A 20,869-nucleotide genomic window follows, 5' to 3' on the forward strand; every position below is an offset into this window, starting at 1 on the left:
TTGCGCTCTTCCCTTGGAGAATAATGTGAAGTAGTGGAAGGATTCACAGGCTGATGAACAGTCTGACAGGCCGCTCCTTCCATGGCCGTACTCATCTTTACAGCAGTCAATGGGGTGGTTGGTCCTATACGGCGGGAGGGTTTTATGGGCTCCCACAACACATATCGTGAGGTGGGGAGGGAGGCACCCATACCAACCGATTGCAAGTATCCTGCTGGACCAGAGTTTAGAGTCGGAGCTCTGCTCTCCATTCCCTGGGACTGTCTGGAGTGGGGTTCCAACCCTGCACCTTCCAACTCAGAGTCGGGAATACTAGCCAAAGGCTCCCTCCAACACGACTGTAAGTGGAACAATCAACACTAAAGGAGTCATGTTTAGAGACTGGCAGGGAGCTTTGCCCTTGGGTAGGGGCACATTCTGGTCCATTTTCCCAGCATTCACTTAAGCAGTTGGAAAATTATGCTCAGCCTATGCACAAATTCCCATTGTCCGCATGCAAAGAAAGAATTAGGAAACGTGGATTAATATCTTTATCACAGGAGATCATATAAGTGTGGCTTTAAACATGGTTGCCAATTAACTGACTTCTGAAGTGGACTAGCAAGTCACACAGTTAGAAGAAAACCATTCTCAGGGACCCCATGAGAATACTGACCCACACACAGGGACACCCTGTAAATAATGACAGACTCCAGGGGACCCCCTGTAAATAATGACACACTCCCGGGGACCCCCTGTAAATAATGACACACTCCCGGGGACCCGCTGCAAATACTGACACACTCCCAGGGACTCCCTGTAAATAATGACACACTCCCAGGGACCCCCTGTAAATACTGATACACTCCCGGGGACTCCCTGCAAATACTGACACACTCCCAGGGACTCCCTGCAAATACTGACACACTCCAGGGGACCCCCTGTAAATAATGACACACTCCTGGGCACCCCCTGTAAATAATGACACACTCCCAGGAACTCTGTAAATACTGACACACTCCCAGGGACCCCCTGTAAATACTGACACAGTCCCGGGGACCCACTGTAAATAATGACACACTCCCGGGGACTCCCTGTAAATAATGACACACTCCCGGGGACTCCCTGTAAATAATGATACACTCCCAGGAACGCTGTAAATACTGACTCACTCCCGGGGACCCCCTGTAAATACTGACACATTCCTGGGGACCCCCTGTACATAATGACACACTCCCGGGGAATCCCTGCAAATACTGACACACTCCCCGGGGACCCCCTGTAAATACTGACACATTCCTGGGGACCCCCAGTACATAATGACACACTCCCAGGGAATCCCTGCAAATACTGACACACTCCCTGGGGACTCCCTGTAAATATGACACACTCCCGGGGACTCACTGCAATTATTGACACACTCCCGGGGATTCCCTGCAAATACTGACCCGGTCCCGGGGACTCACTGGAAATACTGACACGATCCCGGGGACTCCCTGCAAATACTGACACGCTCCCGTGGACTCCCTGTAAATAGTGAAACGCTCACGGGGACTCCCTCGAAATACTGACACGCTGCCGGGGACTCCCTGGAAATACTGACATGCTCCCACGGTCTCCCTGCAAAAACTGACACGCTCCCGGGGATTCCCTGGAAATATTGACACGTCCCTGGGTATCGCTGCAAATACTGACACACTCCCGGGGACACCCTGCAAATACTGACATGCTCCCGGGGACTCCGTGTAAATACTGACACGCTCCCGAGGTCTCCCTGGAAATACTGACCTGCTCCCAGGGATTCCCTGCAAATACGGACACGCTCCCGGGGACTCCCTGGAAATACTACCACATTCCCGGGGACGCCCTGTAAATACTGACACATTCCCGGGGACTCCCAGTAAATACTGACACACTCCCGGGGACTCCCTGTAAATACTGACACACTCCTGGGGACTCCCTGTAAATACTGACACATTCCCGGGGACTCCCTGTAAATACTGACACATTCCCGGGGACTCCCTGTAAATACTGACACATTCCCAGTGACTCCCTGTAAATACTGACACATTCCCGGGGACTCCCTGCAAATACTGACACATTCCCGGGGACTCCCTGCAAATACTGACACATTCCTGGGGACTCCCTGTAAATACTGACACAATCCCGGGGACTCCCTGTAAATACTGACACATTCCCGGGGACTCCCTGTAAATACTGACACACTCCCGAGGACTCCCTGTAAATATTGACACGCTCCCGGGGACACCCTGTAAATACTGACACATTCCTGGGGACTCCCTGTAAATACTGACACACTCCCGGGGGCTCCCTGTAAATACTGACATGCTCCCCGGGACTCCCTGCATATACGGACACGCTCCCGGGGACTCCCTGGAAATACTGACACACTCCCGGGGACTCCCTGGAAATACTGACATGCTCCCCGGGACTCCCTGCATATACGGACACGCTCCCGGGGACTCCCTGGAAATACTGACACGCTCCCGGAGACTCCCGTCAAATACTGACACACTCCCAGGGACTCCCTGTAAATAATGAGACACTCACGGGTACTCCCTGGAAATACTGACACACTCCCAGGGACTCACTGTAAATAATGACACACTCCCGGGGACTCCGTGTAAATACTGATACGCTCCCGGGGAGTCCCTGTAAAAACTGACACACTCCCAGTGGTTCACTGTAAATACTGGCACACACCCAGGGACTCCCTGTAAATACTGACACACTCCCAGGGCCTCACTGTAAATACTGACACACTCCCGGGGACTCCCTGTAAATACTGACACACTCCCAGGGCCTCACTGTAAATACTGACACGCTCCCGGGGCCTCACTGTAAATACTGACACGCTCCCGGGGACTCCCTGTAAATGCTGACACGCTCCCGTGGACTCCATGTAAATAGTGAAATGCTCACGGGGACTCCCTCGAAATACTGACACGCTGCCGGGGACTCCCTGGAAATACTGACATGCTCCCACGGACTCCCTGCAAAAACTGACACGCTCCCGGGGATTCCCTGGAAATACTGACACGTCCCCGGGTATCGCTGCAAATACTGACACACTCCCTGGACTCCTTGGAAATACTGACACGCTCCCGGGGACTCCCTGCAAATACTGACACGCTCCCGCTGACACCCTGTAAACACTGACACGCTCCCGGGGACTCCCTGGAAATACTGACATGCTCCTGGGTACTCCCTGCAAATACTGACACACTCCTGGGTACTCCCTGTAAATACTGACACACTCCTGGGGACTCCTTTTAAATACTGACACACTCCCTGGGGACTCCCTGGAAATACTGACATGTTCCCGGGGACTCCCTGGAAATACTGACATGCTCCTGGGGACTCCCTGCAAATACTGACACTCTCCCGGGGACTCTCTGTAAATATTGATACGCTCCTGGGGAGTCCCTGTAAATCCTGACACACTCCCAAGGGCCTCACTGTAAATACTGACACACTCCCGGGGACTCCCTGCAAATACTGACACGCTCCTGGCGACTCCCTGGATATACTGACACGCTCCCGGGGACTCCCTGCAAATACTGACACGCTCCCGGGGACTCCCTGCAAATACTGACACACTTCCGGGACTCCCTGTAAATAATGACACACTGCCGGGGACTCCCTGGAAATAATTACATGCACCCGGGGAGTCCCTATAAATACTGACACACTCCCGGGGACTCCCTGTAAATACAGACACACTCTCGGGAACTCCCTGTAAATACTGACACACTCCCGGGAACTCCCTGTAAATACTGACACACTCCCGGGGACTCCCTGTAAATACTGACACGTTCCCGCATACTCCCTGGTAATACTAACACGTTCCCGGGGACTCCCTGTAAATACTGACACATAGAAACATAGATGATAGGAGCAGGAGTAGGCCATTCGGCCCCTCGAGCCTGCTCCGCCATTCAATGCGATCATGGCTGATCATCCAAATTCAGTACCCTGTCTCTGCCTTCTCCCCATATCCCTTGATCCCTTTAGCCTTAAGAAATATATCCAACTCTTTCTTGAATATATTTAATGAACTGGCCTCCACCGCCCTCTATGGCAGAGAATTCCACAGGTTCACCACTCTCTGGGTGAAGAAATTCCTCCTCATTTCAGTCCTAAATGGCTTACCCCTTATCCTTAGACTATGACCCCTGGTACTGGACTCCCCGGCCATCAGAAACATTCTTCCTGCATCTAGTCTGTCCAGGCCTGACAGAATTTTATACGTTTCGATGAGATCCCCTCTCAATCTTCTAAACTCCAGTGAGTATAAGCCCAATCGACACAATCTCTCCTCATACGTCATTCCTGCCATCCCAGGTATCATCCCATCCCATCCCTGGTGAATCTTCGCTGCACTCCTTCCATGGCAAGAACGTCCTTCCTCAGGTAAGGCGACCAAAACTGCACACAATACCCAAGGTGCGGTCTCACCAAGGCCCTGTACAAATGTAGCAAGACATCCTTGTTCCTGTACTCCAACCCTCTCGCTACGAAGGCCAACATACCATTTGCCTTCTTAGCCGCCTGCTGCACCTGCATGCTTACCTTCAGCGACTGGTGCACAAGAACACCCAGGTCTCTTTGCACTTCCCCTTCTCCCAATCTATTGCCATTCAAATAATAATCTGCCTTCCTGTTTTTGCCACCAAAGTGGATAACCTCACATTTATCCACATTATAGTGCATTTGCCATGTTTCTGCCCAATCACCCAACCTGTCCAAATCGTACTGGAGTTTCACGACATCCTCCCACCTAGCTTTGTGTCGTCTGCAAATTTGGAGATATTACATCCAATTCCCTCATCCAGATCATTAATATATATTGTGAACAGCTGGGGTCCTAGGACCGATCCTTGCGGTACCCCACTAGTCACCACCTGCCACTTGCAAAATGACCCATTTATTCCAACTCTTTACTTTCTGTCCGCCAACCAGTTCTCTATCCAAGTCAATACCTTGCCCCCAATCCCATGTGCCTTAATTTTGCACGCTAATCTCTTATGTGGGACCTTATCGAAAGCCTACTGAAAGTCCAAATACACCACATCCACTGGTTCTCCCTTATCTATTTTACCAGTTACATCCTCAAAAAATTCCAGTAGATTAGTCAAGCACGATTTACCTTTTGTAAATCCATGTTGACTTTGTCCGATCCTGTCACTGCTTTCCAAGTGCTCTGCTATTACATCTTTTATAATGGACTCTAGCATTTTCCCCACTACAAATGTCAGGCTTACCGGTCTATAATTCCCCGCTTTTTCTCTACCACCTTTTTTGAATAGTGGGGTAATATTAGCTACCCTCCAATCCATGGGTACTGTTCCAGAGTCTATTGAGTTCTGGAAGATGACCAGCAATGCATCTACTATTTCTAGGGCCACTTCCTTAAGTACCCTGTGATGTAGATTACCAGGCCCTGGGGATTTATCGGCCTTCAGTCCCATCAATTTTCCTAACACCATTTCCCTACAAGTACTGATTTCTTTCAGTTCTTTCTTCAGTTCCACCCTTTCATCAGACCCTATGTTCCTCGGCATCTCTGGGAGGTTATTTGTGTTCTCCTTTGTGAAGACAGAACCAAAATATGCGGTGGCATAGTGGTTAGCACTGTTGCCTCACAGCGCCAGGGACCCGGGTTCGAATCCGGCCTCGGGTGACTGTCTGTGTGGAGTTTGCACATTCTTCCCGTGTTTGCGTGGGTTTCCTCCGGGTGCTCCGGTTTCCTCCCACAGTCCAAAGATGTGTGGGTTAGGTTGATTGGCTATGCTAAATTGACCCTTAGTGTTAGGGGGATTAAATACGTGGGGATAGGGTGGGATATGTGTTGGTGTAGGGGTTACGGGGATTGGGTGGGATATGTGTCGGTGCAGGCTCGATGGGCCGAAATGGCCTCTATCTGCACTGTGGGGTTTCTGTGATCTGAAAATATGTATTTAGTTGGACTGCCATTTCTTTGTTCCCCATTATAAATTCCCCTGATTCTGACTGCAAGGGACCTACGCTTGACTTCACCAATCTTTTTCTCTTCACATATCTATAAAAGCTTTTACAGTCAGTTTTTATGTTCCCTGAAAGCTTACTCTCATATTCTATTTTCCCTTTCTTAATTAATCCCTTTGTCCTCCTTTGTTGAATCCTAAACTGCTCCCAATCCTCAGGATTATTGCTTTTTCTGGCCAATTTATATCTCCTCTCCTTGGATCTTATGCTATCCCTAATTTCCCTTGTTTGCCACGGTTGAGTCACCTTTTTTGTTTTATTTTTATGCCAAACTGGGATGAAAAAAATTCTGTAGCGCATCCATTCGTGCTTTGAATGTTTGCCATTGCCTATCCACCGTCAACGATTTGAGTGCCATTCCCCAATCAATCCTACCCAACTCGCTCCTCAGACCATCGTAGTTTCCTTTATTTATTCATTCCCGGGGACTCCCAGTAAATACTGAGACACTCCCAGGGCCTCACTGTAAATGCTGACACACTCCCGGGGACTTCCTGTAAATACTGACACATTCCCAGGGACACCTTGTAAATACTGACACACTCCCGGGGACTCCCTGCAAATACTGACACGCTCCCGAGGACTCCCTGCAAATACTGACACGCACCCGGGGACTGCCTGTAAATACTGACACGCTCCCGGGGACTCCCTGGAAGTACTTACACGCTACCGGGGACTTCCTGCAAATACTGACACGATCCCGGCGACTCCTTGGAAATAATAACCTGCTCCCAGGGACACCCTGCAAATATGGACACGCCCCCGGCGACTCCCTAGAAATACTGACACGCTCCCGGGGACTTCCTGTAAATACTGTCACACACCCGGGGACTCACTACAATTACTGACACACTCCCGGGGACTCCCTGGAAATACTGACACGCTCCTGAGGACTCCCTGTAAATACTGTCACACACCCGGGGACTCACTGCAATTACTGACACACTCCTGGGGACTCCCTGCAAATACTGACACACACCCGGGGGCTCACTGCAATTACTGACACACTCCCGGGGACTCCCTGGAAAAACTGACAGGCCCCCGGAGACTCCCTGGGAATACTGACACGCTCCCGGGGACTTCCTGTAAATACTGACACACACCCGGGGACTCACTGCAATTACTGACACACTCCCGGGGACTCCCTGCAAATACTGACACACTCCCGGGGACTCCCTGTAAATACTGTCACACGCCCGGGGACTCACTGCAATTACTGACACACTCCCGGGGACTCCCTGCAAATACTGACACACTCCCGGGGACTCCCTGTAAATACTGACACACTCCCGGGGACTCCCTGTAAATACTGACACACACCCGGGGACTCACTGCAATTACTGACACAATCCCGGGGACTCCCTGTAAATATTGATACGCTCCCGGGGAGTCCCTGTAAATACTGACTCACTCCCAGGGCCTCACTGTAAATACTGACACATTCCCGGGGACTTCCTGTAAATACTGACACACTCCCGGGGACTCCCTGGACATACTGACACGCTCCCGGGGACTCCCTGTAAATACTAAAACACTCCCGGGGACTCCCTGTAAATAAGACACATTCACGGGGACTCACTGCAATTACTGACACGCTCCCAGGGACTCCCTGCAAATACTGACACGCTCCCGGGGGCTCCCTGCAAATGCTGACACGCTACCGGGGACTCCCTGCAAATGCTGACACGTTCCCGGGGAGTCCCTGTAAATACTGACACACTCCCAGGGCCTCACTGTAAATACTGACACACTCCCGGGGACTCCCTGGAAATACTGACACGCTCCCGGGGACTCCCTGCAAATACTGACACACTCCCGGGGACTCCCTGGAAATACTGACATGCTCCCGGGGAGTCCCTGTAAATACTGCCACACTCCCGAGGACTCCCTGTCAATACTGACACACTCCCGGGGACTCCCTGGAAATACTGACACGCTGCCGGGGACTCCCTGCAAATACTGCCACGCTCCCGGGGACTCCCTGCAAATACTGACACACTCCCGGGGACTCCCCGGAAATACTGACACGCTCCCGGTGACTCCCTGGAAATGCTGACACGCTGCCGGGGACTCCCTGGAAATACTGACACGCTCCCGGCGACTCCCTGTAAATAATGACACACTCCCGGGGACTCCCTGCAAATACTGACACGCTTCCGGGGACTCCCTGGAAATACTGACACACTCCCGGGGACACCCTGCAAATACTGACACGCTCCCGGGGACTCCCTGGAAATACTGACACACTCCTGGGGACTCCCTGTAAATACTGACACACTCCTGGGGACTCCCTGTAAATACTGACACACTCCCGGGGACGCCCTGCAATTACTGACACACTCCCGGGGACTCCCTGTAAATACTGACACACTCCCGGGGACTCACTGCAATTACTGACACACTCCCGGGGACTCCCTGTAAATACTGACACGCTCCCGGGGACTCCCTGTAAATACTAAAACACTCCCGGGAACTCCCTGTAAGTAAGACACATTCACGGGGACTCACTGCAATTACTGACACACTCCCGGGGACACCCTGGAAATACTGACACACTCCCGGGGACACCCTGCAAATACTGACACGCTCCCGGGGACTCCATGGAAATACTGACACACTCCCGGGGACTCCCTGTAAATACTGACACACTCCCTGGGGACTCCCTGTAAATACTGACACACTCCCGGGGACTCACTGCAATTACTGACACACTCCCGGGGACTCCCTGTAAATACTGACACGCTCCCGGGGACTCCCTGTAAATACTAAAACACTCCCGGGAACTCCCTGTAAATACTGACACACTCCCGGGGACTCCATGGAAATACTGACACACTCCCGGGGACTCCCTGTAAATACTGACACACTCCCGGGGACTCCCTGTAAATACTGACACACACCCGGGGACTCACTGCAATTACTGACACAACCCCGGGGACTCCCTGTAAATATTGATACGCTCCCGGGGAGTCCCTGTAAATACTGACTCACTCCCAGGGCCTCACTGTAAATACTGACACATTCCCGGGGACTTCCTGTAAATACTGACACACTCCCGGGGACTCCCTGGACATACTGACACGCTCCCGGGGACTCCCTGTAAATACTAAAACACTCCCGGGGACTCCCTGTAAATAAGACACATTCACGGGGACTCACTGCAATTACTGACACGCTCCCAGGGACTCCCTGCAAATACTGACACGCTCCCGGGGGCTCCCTGCAAATGCTGACACGCTACCGGGGACTCCCTGCAAATGCTGACACGTTCCCGGGGAGTCCCTGTAAATACTGACACACTCCCAGGGCCTCACTGTAAATACTGACACACTCCCGGGGACTCCCTGGAAATACTGACACGCTCCCGGGGACTCCCTGCAAATACTGACACACTCCCTGGGGACGCCCTATAAATACTGATATGCTCCCGGGGAGTCCCTGTAAATACTGACACACTCCCAGGGCCTCACTGTAAATACTGCCACACTCCCGGGGACACCCTGTCAATACTGACACTCCCGGGGACTCCCTGGAAATACTGACACGCTCCCGGGGACTCCCTGGAAATACTGACATGCTGCCGGGGACTCCCTGGAAATACTGACACGCTCCCGGCGACTCCCTGTAAATAATGACACACTCCCGGGGACTCCCTGCAAATACTGACACACTCCCGGGGACTCCCTGGAAATACTGACACACTCCCAGGGACTCACTGTAAATACTGCCACACTCCCGAGGACTCCCTGTCAATACTGACACACTCCCGGGGACTCCCTGGAAATACTTACACGCTGCCGGGGACTCCCTGCAAATACTGCCACGCTCCCGGGGACTCCCTGCAAATACTGACACACTCCCGGGGACTCCCCGGAAATACTGACACGCTCCCGGTGACTCCCTGGAAATGCTGACACGCTGCCGGGGACTCCCTGGAAATACTGACACGCTCCCGGCGACTCCCTGTAAATAATGACACACTCCCGGGGACTCCCTGCAAATACTGACACGCTTCCGGGGACTCCCTGGAAATACTGACACACTCCCGGGGACACCCTGCAAATACTGACACGCTCCCGGGGACTCCCTGGAAATACTGACACACTCCTGGGGACTCCCTGTAAATATTGACACACTCCTGGGGACTCCCTGTAAATACTGACACACTCCCGGGGACGCCCTGCAATTACTGACACACTCCCGGGGACTCCCTGTAAATACTGACACACTCCCGGGGACTCACTGCAATTACTGACACACTCCCGGGGACTCCCTGTAAATACTGACACGCTCCCGGGGACTCCCTGTAAATACTAAAACACTCCCGGGAACTCCCTGTAAGTAAGACACATTCACGGGGACTCACTGCAATTACTGACACACTCCCGGGGACACCCTGGAAATACTGACACACTCCTGGGGACACCCTGCAAATACTGACACGCTCCCGGGGACTCCATGGAAATACTGACACACTCCCGGGGACTCCCTGTAAATACTGACACACTCCCTGGGGACTCCCTGTAAATACTGACACACTCCCGGGGACTCACTGCAATTACTGACACACTCCCGGGGACTCCCTGTAAATACTGACACGCTCCCGGGGACTCCCTGTAAATACTAAAACACTCCCGGGAACTCCCTGTAAGTAAGACACATTCACGGGGACTCACTGCAATTACTGACACACTCCCGGGGACTCCCTGCAAATACTGCCACGCTCCCGGGGACTCCCTGCAAATACTGACACACTCCCGGGGACTCCCCGGAAATACTGACACGCTCCCGGTGACTCCCTGGAAATGCTGACACGCTGCCGGGGACTCCCTGGAAATACTGACACGCTCCCGGCGACTCCCTGTAAATAATGACACACTCCCGGGGACACCCTGCAAATACTGACACGCTCCCGGGGACTCCCTGGAAATACTGACACACTCCTGGGGACTCCCTGTAAATACTGACACACTCCTGGGGACTCCCTGTAAATACTGACACACTCCCGGGGACGCCCTGCAAATACTGACACACTCCCGCTGACTGCCTGGAAATACTGACACGCTCCCGGGGACGCCCTGCAAATACTGACACACTCCCGCTGACTGCCTGGAAATACTGACACGCTCCCGGGGACTCCCTGGAAATATGACACGCTACCGGGGACTCTGCAAATACTGTCACGCTCCCGGGGACTCCCTGCAAATACTGACATGCTCCCGGGGACTCCCTGCAAATACTGACACACTCCCGGGGACTCCCTGCAAATACTGACACACTCCCGGGGACTCCCTGTATATAATGACACACTCCCGGGCACTCCCGGCAAATACTGACACACTCCCAGGGACTCCCTGTAAATAATGACACACTCCCGGCGACTCCCTGGAAATACTGACACACTCCCAGGGACTCCCTGTAAATACTAATATGCTCCCGGGGACTCCCTGTAAATACTGATAACCTCCCGGGGTGTCCCTCTAAATACTGACACACTCCCAGAGCCTTACTGTAAATACAGACACACTCCCGGGGACTCCCTGTAAATACTGACACACTCCCGGGAGTCCAAAAGATACTCACACACTCCCGGGGACTCCCTGTAAAGACTGACACACTTCCGGGGACTCCCTGCAAATGCTCACCCACTCGCGGGGACTCCCTGCAAATACTCACTCTCCCGGGGACTCCCTGCAAATACTGACACGCTCCCTGGGACTCCCTGCAAATACTGACATGCACCCGGGGACTCCCTGGAAATACTGACATGCACCCGGGGACTCCCTGGAAATACTGACACGCTCCCGGGGACTCCCTGGAAATATTGACACACCCCCTGGGACTCCCTGTAAATACTGATACGCTCCCAGGGAGCCTCTGTAAATACTGACACACTCCCAGGGCCTCACTGTAAATACTGACACACTCCTGGGGACTCCCTGGAAATACTGACACGCTACCGGGGACTCCCTGCAAATACTGACATGCTCCCGGTGACTCCCTGTAAATAATGACACACTCCCTGGGACTCCCTGTAAATACTGATACGCTCCCGGGGAGCCTCTGTAAATACTGACACACACCCAGGGCCTCACTGTAAATACTGACACACTCCTGGGGACTCCTTGTAAATACTGACAAACTCCTGGGGCCTCACTGTAAATAATGACACACTCCCGGGGACTCCGTGTAAATACTGATACGCTCCCGGGGAGTCCCTGTAAATACTGACACACTCCCAGGGCCTCACTGTAAATACTGACACACTCCCTGGGACTCCCTGGAAATACTGACATGCTCCCGGGGACTCACTGCAATTACTGACACACTCCCGGGGACTCCCTGCAAACACTGACACACTCCCTGGGACGCACTGTAAATACTGACACACTCCCGGGGACTCCCTGTAAATACTGACACACTCCTTGGGGACTCCCTATAAATACTGATATGCTCCCGGGGAGTCCCTGTAAATACTGACACACTCCCAGGGCCTCACTGTAAATACTGACACACTCCCGAGGGACTCCCTGTAAATACTGACACACTCCCAGGGACTCCCTGTAGATACTAAAACACTCCCGGGAACTCCCTGTAAATAAGGCACGCTCCCGGTGACTCCCTGGAAATACTGACACGCTCCCGGGGACTCCCTGGAAATACTGACACACTCCCAGGGACTCCCTGTAAATAATGACACACACCCGGGGACTCCGTGTAAATACTGATACGCTCCCGGGGAGTCCCTGTAAATACTGACACACTCCCGGGGCCTCACTGTAAATACTGACACACTCCCCGTGGACTCCCTGTAAATACTGACACACTCCCGGGGACTCCCTGCAAATACTGACACGCTCCCGGGGACTCACTGCAATTACTGACACACTCCCGGGGACTCCCTGCAAATACTGACACGCTCCCGGGGACTCCCTGTAAATAAGACACATTCACGGGGACTCACTGCAATTACTGACACACTCCCAGGGACGCACTGTAAATAATGACACACTCCCGGGTACTCCCTGTAAATACTGACACACTCCTTGGGGACTCCCTGTAAATACTGATATGCTCCTGCAGACTCCCTGTAAATACAGGTAGACTATCCTTTATCCGAAAACCTCGGGACCAGCCGTGTTTCGGTTTTTGGAAAATTTCGGATTACGGTAGGTGAGCGAAAACACTTCGGTTTTCAGAGTAATTCGGTTTGCAGGAGTACGGATAAAGGATACACTATCCCTTATCCGAAAGGGTGGGGGTCGGGGGTGGGGGTCGGCGGGGGGTCGTGGTCGGGGGGGGTCGGGGGTCGGGGTCGGCAAGGGTGGGGGTCGGCGGTGGGTCGGCGGGGGTCGGGGTCGTGCGCACGACTTACGCTGAGCGATTTCGGTTTTCAGAAGTCATGCTTTGCGCCACTTTCGGCTTTCAGAGGTTTTCTGGTTTCGGATGTGCGGATAAAGGCTGGTACACTATATCTTATCCGAAATGGGGCGGGGTCGGGGGTGGGGTTCGGCGGGGGGGTCGGGGGTCGGGATCGGCGGGGGGTCGGTGGTGGGGGTCGGCGGGGGTCGGGGTCGTGCGCACGACCTACGTTGAGCGATTTTGGTTTTCAGAAGTGCGGAAAAATGCTACACTATCCCTTATCTGGCTAGGCCTGTAAGTCGTGCGCCACTCTGGTCATGTCGTGCGCACGACTTACGCTGACCGAAAAAACCTTTGGTTTTTAGAGGGTTTCGGTTTTCGGAAGTTCGGATAAAGGGTAGTCTACCTGTACTGATACCCTCCCGGGGTGTCCCTGTAAATACTAACACACTCCCAGAGCCTTACTGTAAATACAGACACACTCCCGGGGACTCCCTGTAAAGACTGACACACTTCCGGGGACTCCCTGCAAATGCTCACCCACTCGCGGGGACTCCCTGCAAATACTCACTCTCCCGGGGACTCCCTGCAAATACTGACACGCTCCCGGGGACTTCCTGCAAATATTGACATGCACCCGGGGACTCCCTGGAAATACTGACACGCTCCCGGGGACTCCCTGGAAATACTGACACGCTCCCGGGGACTCCCTGGAAATACTGACACACACCCGGGGACTCCGTGTAAATACTGACACACTCCCGGGGACTACCTGTAAATACTGACACACTCCCAGGGACTCCCTGCAAATACTGACACACTCCCAGGGCCTCACTCTAAATACTGACACACTCCCGGGGACTCCCTGGAAATACTGTCACGCTCCCGGGGACTCCCTACAAATACTGACACACTCCTGGGAACTCACGGGAAATACTGACACGCTCCCGGGGACTCCCTGGTAATACTGACACACTCCCGGGAAATACTGACACGCTGCCGGGGACTCCCTGGTAATACTGACACGCTCCCGGCGACTCCCTGTAAATAATGACACACTCCCAGGGCCTCACTGTAAATACTGACACACTCCCGGGGACACCCTGCAAATCCTGTCACACACTCCCGGGGTGTCCCTGCATTAATAACACACTCTCGGGGACTCCCTGTAAATACTTAGACACTCCCGGGGACTCACTGCAAATACTGACACACTCCCGGGGAATCCCTGTAAATACTGACATGCTCCTGGGGTCTCACTGGAAATACTGACACGCTCCCGGGGACTCCTTGTAAATTGGGACACACTCCCGGGGACTCACTGCAAATACTGACACACTCCCAGGGACGCACTGTAAATACTGACACACTCCTTGGGGACTCCCTGTAATTACTGATATGTTCCCGGGGACTCCCTGCAAATACTGACACACTCCCAGGGACGCACTGTAAATACTGACACGCTCCCGGGGACTCCCTGTTAATACCGACACACTCCCGGGGACTCCTAAAGATACTCACACACTCCCGGGGACTCCCTGCATTAATAACACACTCTCGGGGACTCCCTGTAAATACTGAGACACTCTCGCGGACTCACTTCAAATACTGACACACTCCCAGGGACTCCATGCAAATACTGACACACTCCCGGGGACTCCGTGTAAATACTGACACACTCCCGGGGGCTCCGTGTAAATACTGACACACTCCCAGGGACGCACTGCAAATACTGACACACTCCCGGGGACTCTATGTAAATACTGACACACTCCCGGGGACTCCCTGCAAATACTGACACACTCCCGGGGACTCCCTGCACATAATGAGACACTCCCGGGGACTCCCTGCAAATACTGACACGCTCCCGGTGACTCCCTGGAAATACTGACACGCTCCCGGGAACTCCCTGCAAATACTGACGCGCTCCCGGCGACTCCCTGTAAATAATGACACACTGCCTGTAAATACTGATACGCTCCCGGGGAGCCACTGTAAATACTGACACACTCCCAGGGCCTCACTGTAAATACTGACACACTCCTGGGGACTCCGTGTAAATACTGATACGCTCCCGGGGAGTCCCTGTAAATACTGACACACTCCCAGGGCCTCACTGTAAATACTGACACACTCCCGGGGACTCCCTGGAAATACTGACACGCTCCCGGGGACTCCCTACAAATACTGACACACTCCCGGGGACTCCCTGTAAATACTGATACGCTCCCGGGGAGCCACTGTAAATACTGACACACTCCCAGGGCCTCACTGTAAATACTGACACACTCCTGGGGACTCCTTGTAAATACTGACACACTCCCGGGGACTCACTGTAAATACTGACACGCTCCCGGGGACGCCCTGCAAATAATGAGACACTCCCGGGGACTCCCTGCAAATCCTGTCTCACACTCCCGGGGTGTCCCTGCATTAATAACACACTCTCGGGGACTCCCTGTAAATACTGAGACACTCCCGGGGACTCACTGCAAATACTGACACACTCCCGGGGAATCCCTGTAAGTACTGACATGCTCCTGGGGACTCACTGGAAGTACTGACACGCTCCCGGGGACTCCCTGTAAATAGTGACACACTCCCGGGGACTCACTGCAAATACTGACACACTCCCAGGGACGCAATGTAAATACTGACACACTCCTTGGTGACTCCCTGTAAATACTGATATGCTCCCTGGGACTCCCTGTAAATACTGATAGTCTCCCGGGGTGTCCCTGTAAATACTGACACACTCCCAGGGCCTTACTGTAAATACTGACACAGTCCCGGGGACTCCCTCTAAATACTGACACACTCCCGGGGACTCCGAAAGATACTCACACACTCCCGGGGACTCCCTGTAAAGACTGACACACTTCTGGGGACTCCCTGCAAATGCTCACCCACTCGCGGGGACTCCCTGCAAATACTCACTCTCCCGGGGATTCCCTAAAAATACTGACACACTCCCAGGGACTCCTTGTAAATACTGACATGCTCCCGGGGACTCCCTGGAAAGACTGACACGCTCCCGGGGACTCCTTGTAAATTGGGACACACTCCCGGGGACTCACTGCAAATACTGACACACTCCCAGGGACGCACTGTAAATACTGACACACTCCTTGGGGACTCCCTGTAATTACTGATATGTTCCCGGGGACTCCCTGCAAATACTGACACACTCCCAGGGACGCACTGTAAATACTGACACGCTCCCGGGGACTCCCTGTTAATACCGACACACTCCCGGGGACTCCTAAAGATACTCACACACTCCCGGGGACTCCCTGCATTAATAACACACTCTCGGGGACTCCCTGTAAATACTGAGACACTCTCGCGGACTCACTTCAAATACTGACACACTCCCAGGGACTCCATGCAAATACTGACACGCTCCCGGGGACTCCCTGCAAATACTGACACGCTCCCGGCGACTCCCTGTAAATAATGACACACTGCCTGTAAATACTGATACGCTCCCGGGGAGCCACTGTAAATACTGACACACTCCCAGGGCCTCACTGTAAATACTGACACACTCCTGGGGACTCCGTGTAAATACTGATACGCTCCCGGGGACTCCCTGTAAATACTGACACACTCCCAGGGCCTCACTGTAAATACTGACACACTCCCGGCGACTCCCTGTAAATAATGACACACTCCCAGGGCCTCACTGTAAATACTGACACACTCCCGGGGACACCCTGCAAATCCTGTCACACACTCCCGGGGTGTCCCTGCATTAATAACACACTCTCGGGGACTCCCTGTAAATACTTAGACACTCCCGGGGACTCACTGCAAATACTGACACACTCCCGGGGAATCCCTGTAAATACTGACATGCTCCTGGGGTCTCACTGGAAATACTGACACGCTCCCGGGGACTCCTTGTAAATTGGGACACACTCCCGGGGACTCACTGCAAATACTGACATACTCCCAGGGACGCACTGTAAATACTGACACACTCCTTGGGGACTCCCTGTAATTACTGATATGTTCCCGGGGACTCCCTGCAAATACTGACACACTCCCAGGGACGCACTGTAAATACTGACACGCTCCCGGGGACTCCCTGTTAATACCGACACACTCCCGGGGACTCCTAAAGATACTCACACACTCCCGGGGACTCCCTGCATTAATAACACACTCTCGGGGACTCCCTGTAAATACTGAGACACTCTCGCGGACTCACTTCAAATACTGACACACTCCCGGGGACTCCGTGTAAATACTGACACACTCCCGGGGGCTCCCTGCAAATACTGACACACTCCCGGGCACCCCCTGCAAATACTGACACACTCCCGGGGAATCCCTGCACATAATGAGACACTCCCGGGGACTCCCTGCAAATACTGACACGCTCCCGGTGACTCCCTGGAAATACTGACACGCTCCCGGGAACTCCCTGCAAATACTGACGCGCTCCCGGCGACTCCCTGTAAATAATGACACACTGCCTTTAAATACTGATACGCTCCCGGGGAGCCACTGTAAATACTGACACACTCCCAGGGCCTCACTGTAAATACTGACACACTCCTGGGGACTCCGTGTAAATACTGATACGCTCCCGGGGAGTCCCTGTAAATACTGACACACTCCCAGGGCCTCACTGTAAATACTGACACACTCCCGGGGACTCCCTGGAAATACTGACACACTCCCGGGGACTCCCTACAAATACTGACACACTCCCGGGGACTCCCTGTAAATACTGATACGCTCCCGGGGAGCCACTGTAAATACTGACACACTCCCAGGGCCTCACTGTAAATACTGACACACTCCTGGGGACTCCTTGTAAATAATGACACACTCCCGGGGACTCACTGTAAATACTGACATGCTCCCGGGGACGCCCTGCAAATAATGAGACACTCTCGGGGACTCCCTGCAAATCCTGTCACACATTCCCGGGGTGTCCCTGCATTAATAACACACTCTCGGGGACTCCCTGTAAATACTGAGACACTCCCGGGGACTCACTGCAAATACTGACACACTCCCGGGGAATCCCTGTAAGTACTGACATGCTCCTGGGGACTCACTGGAAGTACTGACACGCTCCCGGGGTCTCCCTGTAAATAGTGACACACTCCCGGGGACTCACTGCAAATACTGACACACTCCCAGGGACGCAATGTAAATACTGACACACTCCTTGGTGACTCCCTGTAAATACTGATATGCTCCCTGGGACTCCCTGTAAATACTGATAGTCTCCCGGGGTGTCCCTGTAAATACTGACACAGTCCCGGGGACTCCCTGTAAATACTGACACACTCCCGGGGACTCCGAAAGATACTCACACACTCCCGGGGACTCCCTGTAAAGACTGACACACTTCTGGGGACTCCCTGCAAATGCTCACCCACTCGCGGGGACTCCCTGCAAATACTCACTCTCCCGGGGACTCCCTAAAAATACTGACACACTCCCAGGGACTCCTTGTAAATACTGACATGCTCCCGGGGACTCCCTGGAAATACTGACACGCTCCCGGGGACTCCCTGGAAATACTGACACGCTCCCGGGGACTCCCTGTAAATAGAGACACACTCCCGGGGACTCACTTCAAATACTGACACATTTCCGTGGACTCCCTGCAAATACTGACACATTTCCGTGGACTCCCTGCAAATACTGACACACTCCCGGGGACTCCATGTAAATACTGACACACTCCCGGGGACTCCATGTAAATACTGACACACTCCCGGGGACTACCTGTAAATACTGACACACTCCCAGGGACTCCCTGCAAATACTGACACACTCCCAGGGCCTCACTCTAAATACTGACACACTCCCGGGGACTCCCTGGAAATACTGTCACGCTCCCGGGGACTCCCTACAAATACTGACACACTCCCGGGGACTCCCTGTAAATACTGATACGCTCCCGGGGAGCCACTGTAAATACTGACACACTCCCAGGGCCTCACTGTAAATACTGACACACTCCTGGGGACTCCGTGTAAATACTGATACGCTCCCGGGGAGTCCCTGTAAATACTGACACACTCCCAGGGCCTCACTGTAAATACTGACACACTCCCGGGGACTCCCTGGAAATACTGACACGCTCCCGGGGACTCCCTACAAATACTGACACACTCCCGGGGACTCCCTGTAAATACTGATACGCTCCCGGGGAGCCACTGTAAATACTGACACACTCCCAGGGCCTCACTGTAAATACTGACACACTCCTGGGGACTCCTTGTAAATACTGACACACTCCCGGGGACTCACTGTAAATACTGACACGCTCCCGGGGACGCCCTGCAAATAATGAGACACTCCCGGGGACTCCCTGCAAATCCTGTCTCACACTCCCGGGGTGTCCCTGCATTAATAACACACTCTCGGGGACTCCCTGTAAATACTGAGACACTCCCGGGGACTCACTGCAAATACTGACACACTCCCGGGGAATCCCTGTAAGTACTGACATGCTCCTGGGGACTCACTGGAAGTACTGACACGCTCCCGGGGACTCCCTGTAAATAGTGACACACTCCCGGGGACTCACTGCAAATACTGACACACTCCCAGGGACGCAATGTAAATACTGACACACTCCTTGGTGACTCCCTGTAAATACTGATATGCTCCCTGGGACTCCCTGTAAATACTGATAGTCTCCCGGGGTGTCCCTGTAAATACTGACACACTCCCAGGGCCTTACTGTAAATACTGACACAGTCCCGGGGACTCCCTCTAAATACTGACACACTCCCGGGGACTCCGAAAGATACTCACACACTCCCGGGGACTCCCTGTAAAGACTGACACACTTCTGGGGACTCCCTGCAAATGCTCACCCACTCGCGGGGACTCCCTGCAAATACTCACTCTCCCGGGGATTCCCTAAAAATACTGACACACTCCCAGGGACTCCTTGTAAATACTGACATGCTCCCGGGGACTCCCTGGAAAGACTGACACGCTCCCGGGGACTCCTTGTAAATTGGGACACACTCCCGGGGACTCACTGCAAATACTGACACACTCCCAGGGACGCACTGTAAATACTGACACACTCCTTGGGGACTCCCTGTAATTACTGATATGTTCCCGGGGACTCCCTGCAAATACTGACACACTCCCAGGGACGCACTGTAAATACTGACACGCTCCCGGGGACTCCCTGTTAATACCGACACACTCCCGGGGACTCCTAAAGATACTCACACACTCCCGGGGACTCCCTGCATTAATAACACACTCTCGGGGACTCCCTGTAAATACTGAGACACTCTCGCGGACTCACTTCAAATACTGACACACTCCCAGGGACTCCATGCAAATACTGACACGCTCCCGGGGACTCCCTGCAAATACTGACACGCTCCCGGCGACTCCCTGTAAATAATGACACACTGCCTGTAAATACTGATACGCTCCCGGGGAGCCACTGTAAATACTGACACACTCCCAGGGCCTCACTGTA

General features: G+C 53.4%; 1 protein-coding gene across 1 annotated transcript in view; it reads left to right on the forward strand.

Annotated features, from left to right (window-relative positions):
• Nucleotides 1–20,869, forward strand: part of LOC147113790 (dedicator of cytokinesis protein 2-like) — a 611,919-nt gene that overhangs the window by 254,142 nt on the left and 336,908 nt on the right. The window lies entirely within an intron of this gene.

The sequence above is a fragment of the Somniosus microcephalus genome, chromosome 8, assembly GCF_052327205.1.
Source record: "Somniosus microcephalus isolate GS21.2 chromosome 8, FLI_Smic_1.0, whole genome shotgun sequence".
Classification (NCBI taxonomy): Eukaryota; Metazoa; Chordata; class Chondrichthyes; order Squaliformes; family Somniosidae; genus Somniosus; species Somniosus microcephalus.